Source organism: Perca fluviatilis, chromosome 2 (genome assembly GCF_010015445.1).
Source record: "Perca fluviatilis chromosome 2, GENO_Pfluv_1.0, whole genome shotgun sequence".
NCBI classification, from domain to species: Eukaryota; Metazoa; Chordata; class Actinopteri; order Perciformes; family Percidae; genus Perca; species Perca fluviatilis.
In genome coordinates, this window is record NC_053113.1 from 7,916,230 (window position 1) to 7,929,987 (window position 13,758).

General features: G+C 42.8%; 1 pseudogene; it reads left to right on the forward strand.

Moving 5' to 3' along the window:
* The first annotated feature begins 1,658 nt into the window (after positions 1-1,658).
* On the forward strand, positions 1,659-13,182 carry LOC120543759 (annotated as a pseudogene).
* Positions 13,183-13,758: the final 576 nt, after the last annotated feature.

Sequence of the window (13,758 nt, forward strand, 5' to 3'; positions counted from 1 at the left end):
AGTCGCGGTATTACATTCAATCTATCACACCGTTGTGACGAAAAGAGAGCTGAGCCAGAAGGCAAAGCTCTCGATCTACTGGTCAGTTTTCATTCCTACCCTCACCTATGGTCAAGAAGGCTGGGTCATGATCGAAAGAACGAGATCCAGGGTACAAGCGGCCGAAATGGGTTTCCTCAGGAGGGTGGCTGGCGTCTCCGTCAGAGATAGGGTGAGAAGCTCAGTCATCCGTGAGGAGCTCGGAGTAGAGCCGCTGCTCCTTCGCGTCGAAAGGAGACAGTTGAGGTGGTTCGGGCATCTGGTGAGGATGCCCCCTGGGCGCCTCCCTAGCGAGGTGTTCCAGGCACGTCCAGCTGGGATGAGGCCTCGGGGAAGACCCAGGACTAGGTGGAGGGATTATATCTCCAACCTGGCCTGGGAACGCCTTGGGATCCCCCAGTCAGAGCTGGTTAATGTGGCTCGGGAAAGGGAAGTTTGGGGTCCCCTGCTGGAGCTGCTCCCCCCGCGACCCGACACCGGATAAGCGGAAGAAGATGGATGGATGGATGGATGGATGGATGGTTTTATTTCGCTTGTCATTCTAATTTTATTATTAATGGGAAGAAGACCTAAGGGCGACACGGTGCCCCAACCCATTTGACGCCCTAGGCAATCACCTAGTTCGCCTATAGCAATCGCCGGCCGTGCTAATAACTATTATGTACCTAATATATGTGTGACAGGTTATTGTGATTGTTTGTTGCTCTTTTTAGCATGCAGAGCCAAAACAATTATACATGACTAAATTATGTTAAAACTGACCTAATATTCATATAGTCAGTTTTAAGCAAGTTTGACAAAGGTAATTAATTGTTCGACAATTGTGCCAAAGAAGTTGAGAAAAACTGTAAAAACCTCAAACATTCTGGAGCCCCAGAAGCTCCCCCTCTGTCTATAATTGTTTCCTGTATCTCATCTGATATTTCTCTGTGTATTACCACAATAATAACCAATAACCACCAATAACAACACAATAACCACCAATAACAACACAAGAGTACAAGGTGAAAAACAGGGTGCTGAATGGATCCTCTATACTAGTGTTTCTCAAGTTTTTTTCAATAATCTACCCCCTATGAACAGTTTCTTTAAGCCATGTACCCCCTAAAAGTCTTTATAAAAAGACCAAGACAGTCAAAATGTAAAGACATCTGACAATGACAGCATACTGTAAGTGTGAAACTGTGATAGTTACCCATTCTGTCAAATTGTCCCATTGTTAACTTTGTAGCCTATTGAATATTTAGGCAGCTGAATAGTCAGCAGTCAGCCATGGTTCAGGCTAAAAAAAACAGTATTGCTTATGTATTCACACACCAGTCAAACACAAATAGAAAGAAGAAAGTTTGTACAGAGAAGAGATATACAACAGGTAAATTCTTATTTATTCTCATTCTTTATTTCTTAAAGGACAACACACATTAATTAACAGTTCTGTAAATGTGCCAGTGTTATCCAATCGGCTAATTTTAAACTGTAATCCTTTGGCCAGATGATTTTAGACCAGAGCAACAGGAAATAGCAAGACATCAGTACAGGTTAAAATATACAGTATATATAGTCATATAGTACAACCAGTCAGACTGCATATTTCATAGTGAGGTGTGGCCACACTCAGAGAAACACACTCAAACACAGAAACACTCTCTGACTGAGGGATAAGGAGGGTCGCTTCACTTCGTCTGATGAAGTTGAAGCTCCTTTTCTACGCAGACCTGCTGAGGACAGAAGAGACCCACGCTGATGGCTGAAAGTTCAGTAAGTGGAGCTATGATTGGTTGAGATGATGTCATTGATTGTTGTTTATGGAGAAACGGTTGAGTTGATGGTGAACGTGTGACTGTTTAAAGTTGATAAACAAGATGTCCAGGTAAAGTGTTGCTTTGAATGAGAAAGAAGAGTTCAGTGTGATTTAGGGTCTGTCAGGGCTCTTAGAGATGTGTAGGGGAAGGTCACAGACGAACGAGGATTAGGACTCAGCAGGCAACACTTTGTTGCAATGGTGAAAACAAGCTGTGATATAACGTTATTGGGCAACTGATCAGCGTCATGGCATGGTTTTATTTCAGTTAGCCTAATAGCTGGTTTGATTTGAGTTAAGAGATGATCTTATGGAAAGTACCCCATGCCAATCTCTAGGTATGGTGAAGGGTATGTGATGATGTGGGTCTATTTTAATTCCAAAGGGAACTTTATCAGGATGCATAGTATCCTGGATCCATGAAATAACTGACCTTTAAAAATAAACATCTGCCTGCCTATATAGGAATTTAACATAGGGGTGTACTGACTTATGCCCCCTGTATTTTAAGGAAGAACATTTATTTATGTACGATTTTAGTTAAGGCATTAAGCTCAATGTCCAAAAGATGATTTTTGTATTCCTCTCTTTAGTCAACTGTAGCATGGGTGTGTAAACTTATGAGCACCACTGTATATTCCTGATGTAGTGTCTCCACCTGGTGGTGTCAGTCTGTAACTACAGCTGATATATTCCTGATGTAGTGTCTCCACCTGGTGGCGTCAGTCTGTAACTACAGCTGATATATTCCTGATGTAGTGTCTCCACCTGGTGGCGTCAGTCTGTAACTACAGCTGATATATTCCTGATGTAGTGTCTCCACCTGGTGGTGTCAGTCTGTAACTACAGCTGATATATTCCTGATGTAGTGTCTCCACCTGGTGGCATCATTCTGTAACTACAGCAGAAGAAACAACAAAAGATGGAAACCTGATGTGTTCTCATGTCTTCCTATACATACACTGTAACAGATTTCTGTAGTTTTTGGAGCATTGCTAATACACAATCAGATACTGTGTAGCTACCACTTTACCTTGTGTGATAAAATTGGTGTAGTCTTCATTTGAATATCTATATGTGCTATACTGTGCACCCTTGTTTGAGTATGCTGCTTCCTTCAGTTTATGCAAATAGTAGATAAATATCATAGATAGAATAAACGATAAATTAGATAAAATATTAACTGCATGCCTACAGTATATTTCTCATATGTAAAATGTACATTAAAGGTCAAGGGTTAAAATAGTAAAAGTCTGAAACATGGCTTTTCATGGGGAAGCAAAGTAAATAGGTCCTGCATCTGTGTGATTCAACTTCAGTAAATAAGTTTGTCATAAACAGGGTTGGGCAAACAAAACAAAAAACTAAATAAAAAAGCACAACCTGTTTAGCAGATTCTTTTAAACTCATTCCATTTTATTTGTACATAATTAGCCTTCCGGAGTAAACAACCAGCCAATCATTCTCAATTCAGGCCGTCATATAAAAAGACTATGGCACATTCACATAGTAAGTTTTATCTTACACAGTACATCCAAGATCCTGTAGGACCTCGAGATCCAGACTGAATGTCATGGTTTTGGGTTTGAGTTTCTGTTGGTTTTGAGGTTCTGTTCTTGTTTCCCTGTTATTGTGGTGTTTTCTGTTGTAGCCCGTAGGCTCATTCATATGGAGGAAATATTTATTCATAATTCAAATTGAAAGTCCAAAGAGAAATTGAAGGTCCAAAGGGAAAACAAAACGAGATCAAATGAAAAATATTATTATTATTTTAAAATTTTCCATTTGCTTTGGCTTTTAATTTAATATTTGGCTTTGAATTTCAATTTATCATTGGCTTTTAATTTTCATTTAATATTTGGCTTTTGAATTTCAATTTAACATTGGATTTTAATTTTCATTTAATATTTGGCTTTTGAATTTCAATTTAACATTGGATTTTAATTTTCATTTAATATTTGGATTTTAATTTAATTTTAATATTTGGCTTTTGAATTTCAATATAACATTGGATTTTAATTTTCATTTAATATTTGGCTTTTGAATTTCAATTTAACATTGGATTTTAAGTTTCATTTAATATTTGGATTTTAATTTAATTTTAATATTTGGCTTTTGAATTTCAATTTAACATTGGATTTTAATTATCATTTAATATTTGGCTTTTGAATTTCCATTTAACATTGCCTTTTTGTTTGGACTTGACACATGTCAATGTAAATGAGGAGGCGTGGCCCAAAGGCTGGTGGGAGGGTCTGAAACGAAAGGGGTGCAGAGGCACCTTATGAGCAGCAGGGGGAGCTTACTGCTGAGGAGCACACTGTTAAGCATCTGTCTGCAGCTTCACCACTAGGCTGGGTCTTGTTTCACATAATAGAAAATGATGATTGTTGTTTGCTGCTGCTAATATGGCAAACTCCCGATCTAGATTATAAAATTGATTGCTTTTGTATAAGTTCCATCTGCTATTCCACCAATAAATTCACTATTGAGACTTTTTTATGCGATAAATAACTGTGTAGAGTTTGAATACGGGCAGTTTTACAAACGTTGATGGCCAACTGCACATTTTCTCCGATGTTGTCAGAAGCTTCAGTCTGACGGGACAGCCAGCTGGTGGCGGCCGGGATCGCCTCCCTGCTGCCGGCCAGTGATGCTCACAGACACCGCTGACAGCTGGAAGTCTGAAAAAGTAGCCTACAAGGGCTGTACAAAAGGCCGTCAATCAGGAGTTATTGTTGTGAGTAGGCTACATGTTGGAGAATAGCGCGGACACGCACCTCACACCGCACGCACCACACGGAGAAAAAAGTGAGAGAAAGAAAAAGGAGAGGTCACAGTTCGGACGATGACTATCTAGTTGAGATTGTGTGTGTGTGTGTTTATGTGCGTCCTCGAAATCTGACCCCACACAAACACACGTAAGCAGAGCTATCCACACCCATGCTTCTACAGTTGCTCAATTAAATAAAACATCAAAAAGAGAGAAGTTGTCTGAGTCGTCAGGGGCGGATCTAGAAAAATATTTCTGGGGTGGCGAGAAGGGGGCAGGAATTTTTGAGGGGTGGCAACATATGTCAGACGTATATTTACTGAATTTAATCAGTTATCACAGTTTAATGAGAAATAGTTTGTACACACTACAAAAGGGCACAGGCTGCCATTTACCAACTTATACAGACAAACTTCATCTCATGCAATCAGTGTCCTGCATTTGAGGTTTCATTTGAAACAGTTCATATTAGGAATAAGTGACCGTACAATGTGATCTCACTTAATAGGAGATATAGAAGTATGATAGAAGTAAGGGGCATTATCACAGGAAAGGCATTAAGGTGACTGGCAGATGTGTCAGTGTGAGAGGGGAAGCAAACTGTTTAGGACTGGGTCAGAGAGGAAGCGTTGCAGGCAGCATTTGTACAAGTTAGGAACTGTCATTGTCATTAGTTCTAACCATCAGACTGTGTTAACACACACTAACATTTTAGCCTGGGAGAGTATTTTTAGGTTCATTTGTTTATTTTTTGTTTTATTTATATATATTTTTAATTTTTTATATTTAATCTGAGCATTAGATCTAAAATACATTCTACACAAAATATAAAAACTCATCTCCCCATCTCATCAAACTTTCACACTGACAACTTTCCCTAATTATTCATATTTCAGCTTTGTCATTTGTTGTTCTTATTCATATCTAACTTAGTATACTATGCATCAACAATTTCCATACCGTGTGGACCAGCTTGACTGGAGATGGTTGGTGATGGCCCAGGCACTCTGCTTTCCCTTTCACTGTCTGAGCCCTGCACCTTCTCTTGTCTCTCGCTTTCTCCTTCCTCATCTCGGTGATGCTCTCCCTCCATATCTTCACCGCTGTGGTGTTCTCCCAGCTCCTCCTGTCCCTGGTCGCCTTGGCCTTGTATTCTGTCTCTGTCACGTTTCTGTTGCCCTTTTCTCTCTCCTTCCACTTCTTTTCTCTCTCTTCTTCCACCTCTTCTCTCTCTCCTTCCACTTATTTTCTCTCTCCTTCCACCACATCTTCTCCATCTACCTTGCTCACTTGTTCATTTTCTATTTCTCTCGCCTTTCTCTTTGGAGACAAAAACTGAATATGCTACCTTTCCTCTTCATTTCTGTAAGATTCAAAGTAACGATGTTTTCCTTGACAGACGTTGAATCAATATTAGCTTTTGTAGCCTACTTTACACAGAACAAACGTCAGACCCTAAGTAACATTGTATAGTTGGCGAAATAACGTTCTTCAACCTGATTTTTATCATCTCAAAATCAGCATCGCAACTATGCTAGCACTGTGCTTTCGTTATAATTTCATTTCTTGATGGATGTTAATCCGTTTTGACCTCTTTCCTCCTGTGTCTCCATTCATCGTGACTCCTGGCTCCTAAGCAGCGCCACTCAGTTTTCCAAAGCAAGCAAGCTTCTCTCCGCTCTGGCGTCATCTTATGCTGCATTCAGTGTGGTCGGGACATTGGAGACACCGCTCGTAAATTGGCAAATTGGCTGGCTTTATTTACCGTAATTCGTTGCTGCCAACTGGGGTGGCAGCAGGGGGTAACAAGGCTTTCTTTTAGGGTGGCAGTTGCCACCTATGCCACCCGGTAGATCTGCCCTGTGAGGTCATGTTTTAAACAGACACACCTGGGGCGAGGTTGGGAACCAGAATCAGCTTTAAATACAGTCCTAATCTAATCCTCACTAACACAGGCCCAATTATAGTAACTACATGAAAACTGCCGGTTGTTGCATTAAATGTCATTTGTGTTTAGCCTACATCATCATTTTCTATCATGTGAAACAAGACCCAGCCTAGTGGTGAATCTGCAGACAGATGCTTAACAGTGTGCTCCTCAACAGTCTGCTCACCCTGCTGCGCACAAGGTGCCTCTGCACCTTTCGTTTCAGACCCTCCCACCAGCCTTTGGGCCACGCCTTCTCATTTACATTGACATGTGTCAAGTCCAAACGAAAAGGCAATGTTAAATGGAAATTCAAAGCCAAATATTAAATGATAATTAAAATCCAATGTTAAATTGAAATTCAAAGCAAAAGCCAAATGGAAAATTTAAAAAATAATAATAATATTTTTAATTTGATCTCGCTTTGTTTTCCCTTTGGACTTTCAATTTCTCGTTGGACTTTCAATTTGAATTATTAATAAATATTTCCTCCATACGTTCGAGATGAACTGCGTCGCCTGTAAAGTTAGACGAGAGCAGGCGGCGCAGCGGCTGACAAAGTCCGCTCTCAAGTTCCGGACAGTTTTCCAGCTGTTTCCAGCAGCCTTTAGGCTGAACAGGAAAGTGACCGAAACACTATGGTCCGATTCCGATTTAATAAACTTTTATCAGACCCATATATCAGCTCCTAAACAGTCTCCAGTTGTTTTATAATTACAGAGTGGCTGTCAAAATGCTACATGCGATCTGTTGCTGATTTTAATTACCAACAGACTGTAGATGATCCGTAATCTGAACAGATTTAGTCTCTCTGACTTCTAAACATAACTATCAGCCACACAACATGTGTTCTGTACACAATAAGCTTTTAAATCAGACAAATCGCAGTTAAAATCCTTCCTATTCAAAATCAATAAAAGTTTATATAAAAAGCGTCATCATGTTGAGTTGATTCTGACCAAATCAGCTGTTTGATCAGCTGAGAGACCGGCGTTTCCCGATGCATGTTAGGTCCGCCTCGTCCGCCTGGCTCTTGCAGTTGGTGAAAAGCAATTGCGCTGCCTGCGTCTCAGAACTACAGCTGCCTTGGTCTCGTGAGATTTTCGTTGCTACGTGGGCATGACGTGAGACCAAGTCGGGATCAAATCGGACACAAATCATGCGGCATAAAGCGGTGATCGCACCGATGTCGATTGCGCAGATCTGGCTCATCTCGAATGAGCCTATTGTTTCCTCCCTTGTCTTGTCTAGTTTTAGTTCCTGTCTTGTTTTCCTGTGTGTCTGTATGTTCTGTTTCCTGTTTTATTTTGACGGTCTTGGTTTCTGTCTTGTCTTGTCTTATTTACTTCCTGTGTTTTCCCTCCCTTGTGATTTTCCTAATGCGTTTCACATGTTTCCCAGCCTTGTTTCACCTGTCCCTTGTTAGTCCTCGTTATCCGGTGTATTTAGTCTCTGGCTTTCCCTTGTCTGCTGTCAGGTCATTGTTTCACTGTGCATGGGTTTCTGTGTTGGAGTTTGTTTGTCATCTACCCCTTTTGTTCTCGATTTTCCTTATTACTTACTAATATTTGCTTATTACCGTTTTTGGATTCTGCCTGTTCCAGTTTTTGGATTCTGCCTGTTCCTGCTTATACTCTGCCTGCTGTACTTGGACACTTTTGTTTGGGTATTCAATTCAATTGGAATATGGAATGGAAAACAAGCAGAAAGGAGCACACGAGCCACAAAACACTATTCCAGCTAAGTGTGTCGTGCAGCAGTTATGTGTCCATGTTTTTACATTATTTATTTGGCAGTTGACTTCAATTCAATTTTATTTATAGTATCAAATCATAACAAGAGTTATCTTGAGACACTTTACAGATAGAGTTGGTCTAGACCACACTCTATAATTTACAAAGCCCCAACAATTCCAACAATTACACTAATTCCCTCAAGAGCAAGCAGTGCGACAGTGGCAAGGAAAAACTCCCTCTTGGGAAGAAACCTCGGACAGACCCAGGCTCTCGGTAGGCGGTGTCTGACGGGTCGGTATGAGCTGTGATTTATTATTAAATCCTCTGACAAACCTACACTTCCTGCCAGTCTCTGCATTTGGGTCCAACTCATTCTCTGTAGCCATGACAGAATGTCCTGACCAGAAAAATGGATTCCGAGCCAGCTAGCACCGACTAGCCTGCCTGCTTCTCGGCCTGCTAGATTGCTCGCTACAGGGTCTCTGTTTTTGACCCGGTGTGCCTCCTTGCCTCCTTCCCAGGAACTTTTATCAGTATGTCCGACTGTTACATGGCCAGCTAACGCCCCTAACGACAAAGAGTCGGGACCCGCCTGGCCATATTCCCTGGGACCTGTGGAGGCCAAAGACAAAGAAAAGGACAAAATGGCTCCCAACGCCATGCCCTGCTTCAGCCTCTCTTCAGCCCAGAGCCTGTGTTGTCCACTGGACCGAACCACGTGTTGTCCAGTGGACCGAACCACATGCTGTCCAGCGGCCCCGAGCCCATGCTGTCCAGCGAGCTTGTCCCCAATCTGACCTGTGTTCCTGAGCCTGAGCTGACCCGTGTGCCTGAGCTGACCTGTGTTCCTGAGCCTGAGCTGACCTGTGTGCCTGAGCTGACCAGTGTACCTGAGCCTGAGCTGAAGAGTGTGCCTGAGCTGAAGAGTGTGCCTGAGCTGACCCGTGTGCCTGTGCCTGAACTGACCAGTGTACCTGAGCTGACCAGTGTGCTTGAGCCTGAGCTGACCTGTGTGCCTGAGCTGACCAGTGTATCTGAGCCTGAGCTGACCAGTGTGACCAGTGTTTCCGAACTGACCAGTGTTCCTGACTAGGGCTGAACGATTAATTGCATTTGCGATAATATCGCGATATGTTAAAACGCGATTTCCCTAATCGCAAGGGCGCCGATTTGGTCTCGATTTGATGACTCGCAAGAGCAAAGCAGTCTGCACTACGCAGTCCTGCCCCCCTGAGACTTTGCCTTTGTCCGTGGTCTGACAGACTCCTGCTCCCCGTGTTTTGTCGGTGTTCCGGCCAACTCCTGTTCTTGTTACCTTGTTGGCAGACACTGGCCCAGCTGACCCGTCGCCTGCCCGGCCCCCAGAAGGGTTCTGCCTTCGCCGACGGCCTCCAGAGGGGTATTGCCTTCGTCGACAGCCGTCCAAGAGTCTTTGACTTCCTGCTCGACCTCCAGATGGTCTTCACCTTCGCCGTCCAGCTCGACCTCCTGAGAGTCTTCGATGGGTTCCACCTTCGCTGCTGTCCGCAGCCTTGGACCCCTGCCTAGCTGGCTGGCCCTCGCCTCTCAGGGTTGTTTTATTTAATTTGTTCCGGTGTTCCTGTTATTTGCTTATTCCTATTTTTGGATTCTGCCTGTTCCTGCTTATACTCTGCCTGCTGTACCAGGACACTTTTTGTTTAGGTATGAACTGTGATTTATTATTAAATCCTCTAACAAACCTACACTACCTGCCAGTCTCTGCATTTGGGTCCAACTCAGAGTATAAGTTACTTAGCTACTCTGTAGCCATGACACTGAACTCGCCACTGTCACACTAAATGCTTCTCGGGGGAAATTGTTGGGTCTAGACTTTACCTGTAAAGTGACCTGAGATAATTTCTGTTATGATTTGACACTATAAATACAATTTGAATTGAAGAATGAATATGAGAAGCTTAAAAAACAACAACATCTTCGGGGGGAGCTAAAAAAAAGATGTAGAAAGTGAAGGTAACAGAGGTATATGAGGTGACTATGTTTCTTTGCTGTTTTTTTTTGGTTTCTTTTGGATCGTTGCAGGGACCAAAGATGGAGACACCTCAAGAAGTCGTCTTAAGAACTTTACAAGATTTGGGAGCTGAGGACTTTAACGGTTCGGACGATGGCGCTTTGCCGGCATCTGCTGGTGGAACGCGGTATAGCGTGTGCTAAATTCCCGGGAACCGCCACAGGAAACATAGTAGGGTGCTTTACCACCCATTGGATCGTGGGTGAGCCCTTGTGGACCATTGTGTGTTTGAATGGGCATTTTAAAAACACCCCCCTTTGAAGGCAGGTTTCAACATCACGCCGGCTTGTCGTTAAAACATTCCAATGGTACCTGCAGCAGAAAGGGGCCCTTGAAGACTTCCCAGCAATCCCAAAGAGCAAACTGGAGAATGTAAACAGGGTGACGACAGTGGACCAGATGTTATCGACCTACAGTATACACACTATTAAAGTGACCAGAATAGTTTTAGTGAAGATGGATCAGAATGAGTTAGTCAAGAATTTATCAAATACCATCTCAGAACCTGCAGGTAAGTCATAGTATTATGAATATCACAATGTCTTCAACAAACAGTTCTGTAGACAATGTCTCCCTCTTATCTCCAGATAGATAGATAGATAGATAGATAGATAGATTGTGCTTACAACAACAGAACAAGCTACCAAAGCAAAACTCTACCACCAACCACCACAGTTGATGAAACAAAATCAGTCAATGCAGTTTTTGTTGGCTCTTCTGGTTGACAAATGTACACACTGATATCACTGTGAGAAACAGCTTTGACAATATTAATTCCCATCCCTCTGTAATTAAGTCATACACCTTCTGATTTCTTTGGAGACCAGAGTTCAGGGATGCATGACTTGGACACACAACACAACAGTTATTGTTGAGGAATAATAAGTCATTTTAAATAAATTAATCTCTTAAATATATTTCATGAAAACAGAAATGTGCACAGACATTAACTGCAAGAACACCTCACTGATTTCATTGTTTTATGTTTTCAGAGATTCTTGCTTCATGCCAGCAAAAAGTCAAATCAAAGTCACAAAAAAAGTTCCAGCGTGTGTTTGAGGGGATTGCTAAAGCTGGAAACCCATCCCTTCTGAATAAGATGTTCACAGAGATCTACCTCACAGACGGAGGGACTGCAGCGGTCAATGATGACCATGAGGTCAGACAGATTGAAACAGCATCCTGGAAACCAGACAGACCAGAAACAACAATCAGATATGAAGACATATTTAAAACCCCACCTGGAAGAGAAGAACCAATCAGAACAGTGATGACAAACGGAGTGGCTGGCATCGGGAAAACAATCTTAACACAGAAGTTCACTCTGGACTGGGCTGAAGACAAAGCCAACCAGGACATCCAGTTCACATTTACATTCACTTTCAGAGAGCTGAATGTGCTGAAAGAGAAAGTGTTCAGCTTGGTGGAACTTGTTCATCGCTTCTTTAGTGAAACCAAAGAAGCAGGAATCTGCAGGTTTGAAGAGTTCCAGGTTGTGTTCATCTTTGACGGTCTGGATGAGTGTCAACTTCCTCTGGACTTCCTCAACACTGAGATCCTGACTGATGTTACTGAGTCCACCTCAGTGGGTGTGCTGCTGACAAACCTCATCAGGGGGAATCTGCTTCCCTCTGCTCGCCTCTGGATAACCACACGACCTGCAGCAGAATCATCTCCCACATCAAGTCATCACGAAGCCTCTACATCATGTGTCACATCCCAATCTTCTGCTGGATCACTGCTACAGTTCTGGATGACATGTCGAAGACCAGAGAGGGAGGAGAGCTGCCCAAGACCCTGACTGAGATGTACATCCACTTCCTGGTAGTTCAGTCCAAACGGAAGAATGTCAAGTATGATGGAGGAGCCGAGAAGGATCCACATTGGAGTCCAGACACCAGGAAGATGATCCAGTCTCTGGGAAAGCTGGCTTTTGAGCAGCTGCAGAAAGGCCACCTGATCTTCTATGAATCAGACCTGACAGAGTGTGGCATTGACATCAGAGCAGCCTCAATGTACTCAGGAGTGTTCACACAGATCTTTAAAGAGGAGAGGGGACTGTACCAGGAAAATGTGTTCTGCTTCGTCCATCTGAGTGTCCAGGAGTTTCTGGCTGCTCTTCATGTCCATCTTACATTCACCAACTCTGGAGTCAATCTGCTATTGGAGAAACGGAAAACCACCTGGTTGTCTAAAGTTTTCATAGACAAATCAGCACAGTTCTACCAGAGAGCTGTTGCCAAGGCCTTACAGAGTCCAAATGGACACCTGGACTTGTTCCTCCGCTTTCTCCTGGGTCTTTCACTGGAGACCAATCAGACTCTCCTACGAGGTCTGCTGACACAGACAGAAAGTATGTTAGAGACAAACAAGAAAACAGTCAAGTACATCAAGAAGAAGATCAGAGAAAATGTGTCTCCAGAGAGAAGAATCAATCTGTTCCACTGTCTGAATGAACTGAATGATGGTTCTCTAGTGAAGGAGATCCAACAGTCCCTGAGATCAGGAAGTCTCTCCACAAATAAATTGTCTCCTGCTCACTGGTCAGCTCTGGTCTTCATCTTGCTGTCATCAGAGAAAGATATGGACATGTTTGACCTGAAGAAATACTCTGCTTCAGAGAAGGCGCTTCTGAGACTGCTGCCAGTGGTCAAAGCCTCCAACAAAGCTCTGTAGGTGCACAGACTTTCCAGATTAAATATAGTTTTTCTTCTTCCTATCGTTTTCTTGTTATTGTTTTCTCATGTATTGCTGATTTATCTTCAGGTTAAGTAGCTGTGAACTCTCAGGGCTAGATTTATCAAGCCGTTTGCGCCTGTTTCCAGGCGCTAATTGGTCGCAATGACGGACGTAACCGATGCGGGCTATTTACAAACAGGGCGCACTTAGGTAAAATCGCAGATTGTCTGCCACATGAGCGAGAAGAGACAAGTTGCACTTTCAATATGCGTTCGTGGGAGGGTCGTGGGGAAAGTGGGAGTTCCACCCAAAAAGGTGGGAGGATAAGCGCAAAGTGCACCTAATTATATATTCCGTGGTATTTACAAAGACTGTCATTAAGAGCGCGCCTCTATTCTGCGGGGGAAATTCTCCGCCTCTTTAAACCAGCCGCAATCGAGTTTCCTCGTAGACCTTTATGCCGCTGGTGAAATGGCAACAGTAATTTGAGCAAGACGAAGACATAGGCGGGGCTGAAAATATTTTTAACAGAAGAATCACACTTTGTCAGTGAACACAACATCATTTAGCGTTACAGATCAAGCAGCCATGCAATATTAGAGTTACTGGAAGTACTCAAAGATGAAATTGAATCTCCCACTCAGCGTTCACATCCCATTCCAGCAGTTGTTAAACTCCTCGCTACATTACAAATATTGGCATCAGGATCATTTCAAACAGTCCTAGCATCAGCAGTGGGAATATCGCAGTCTG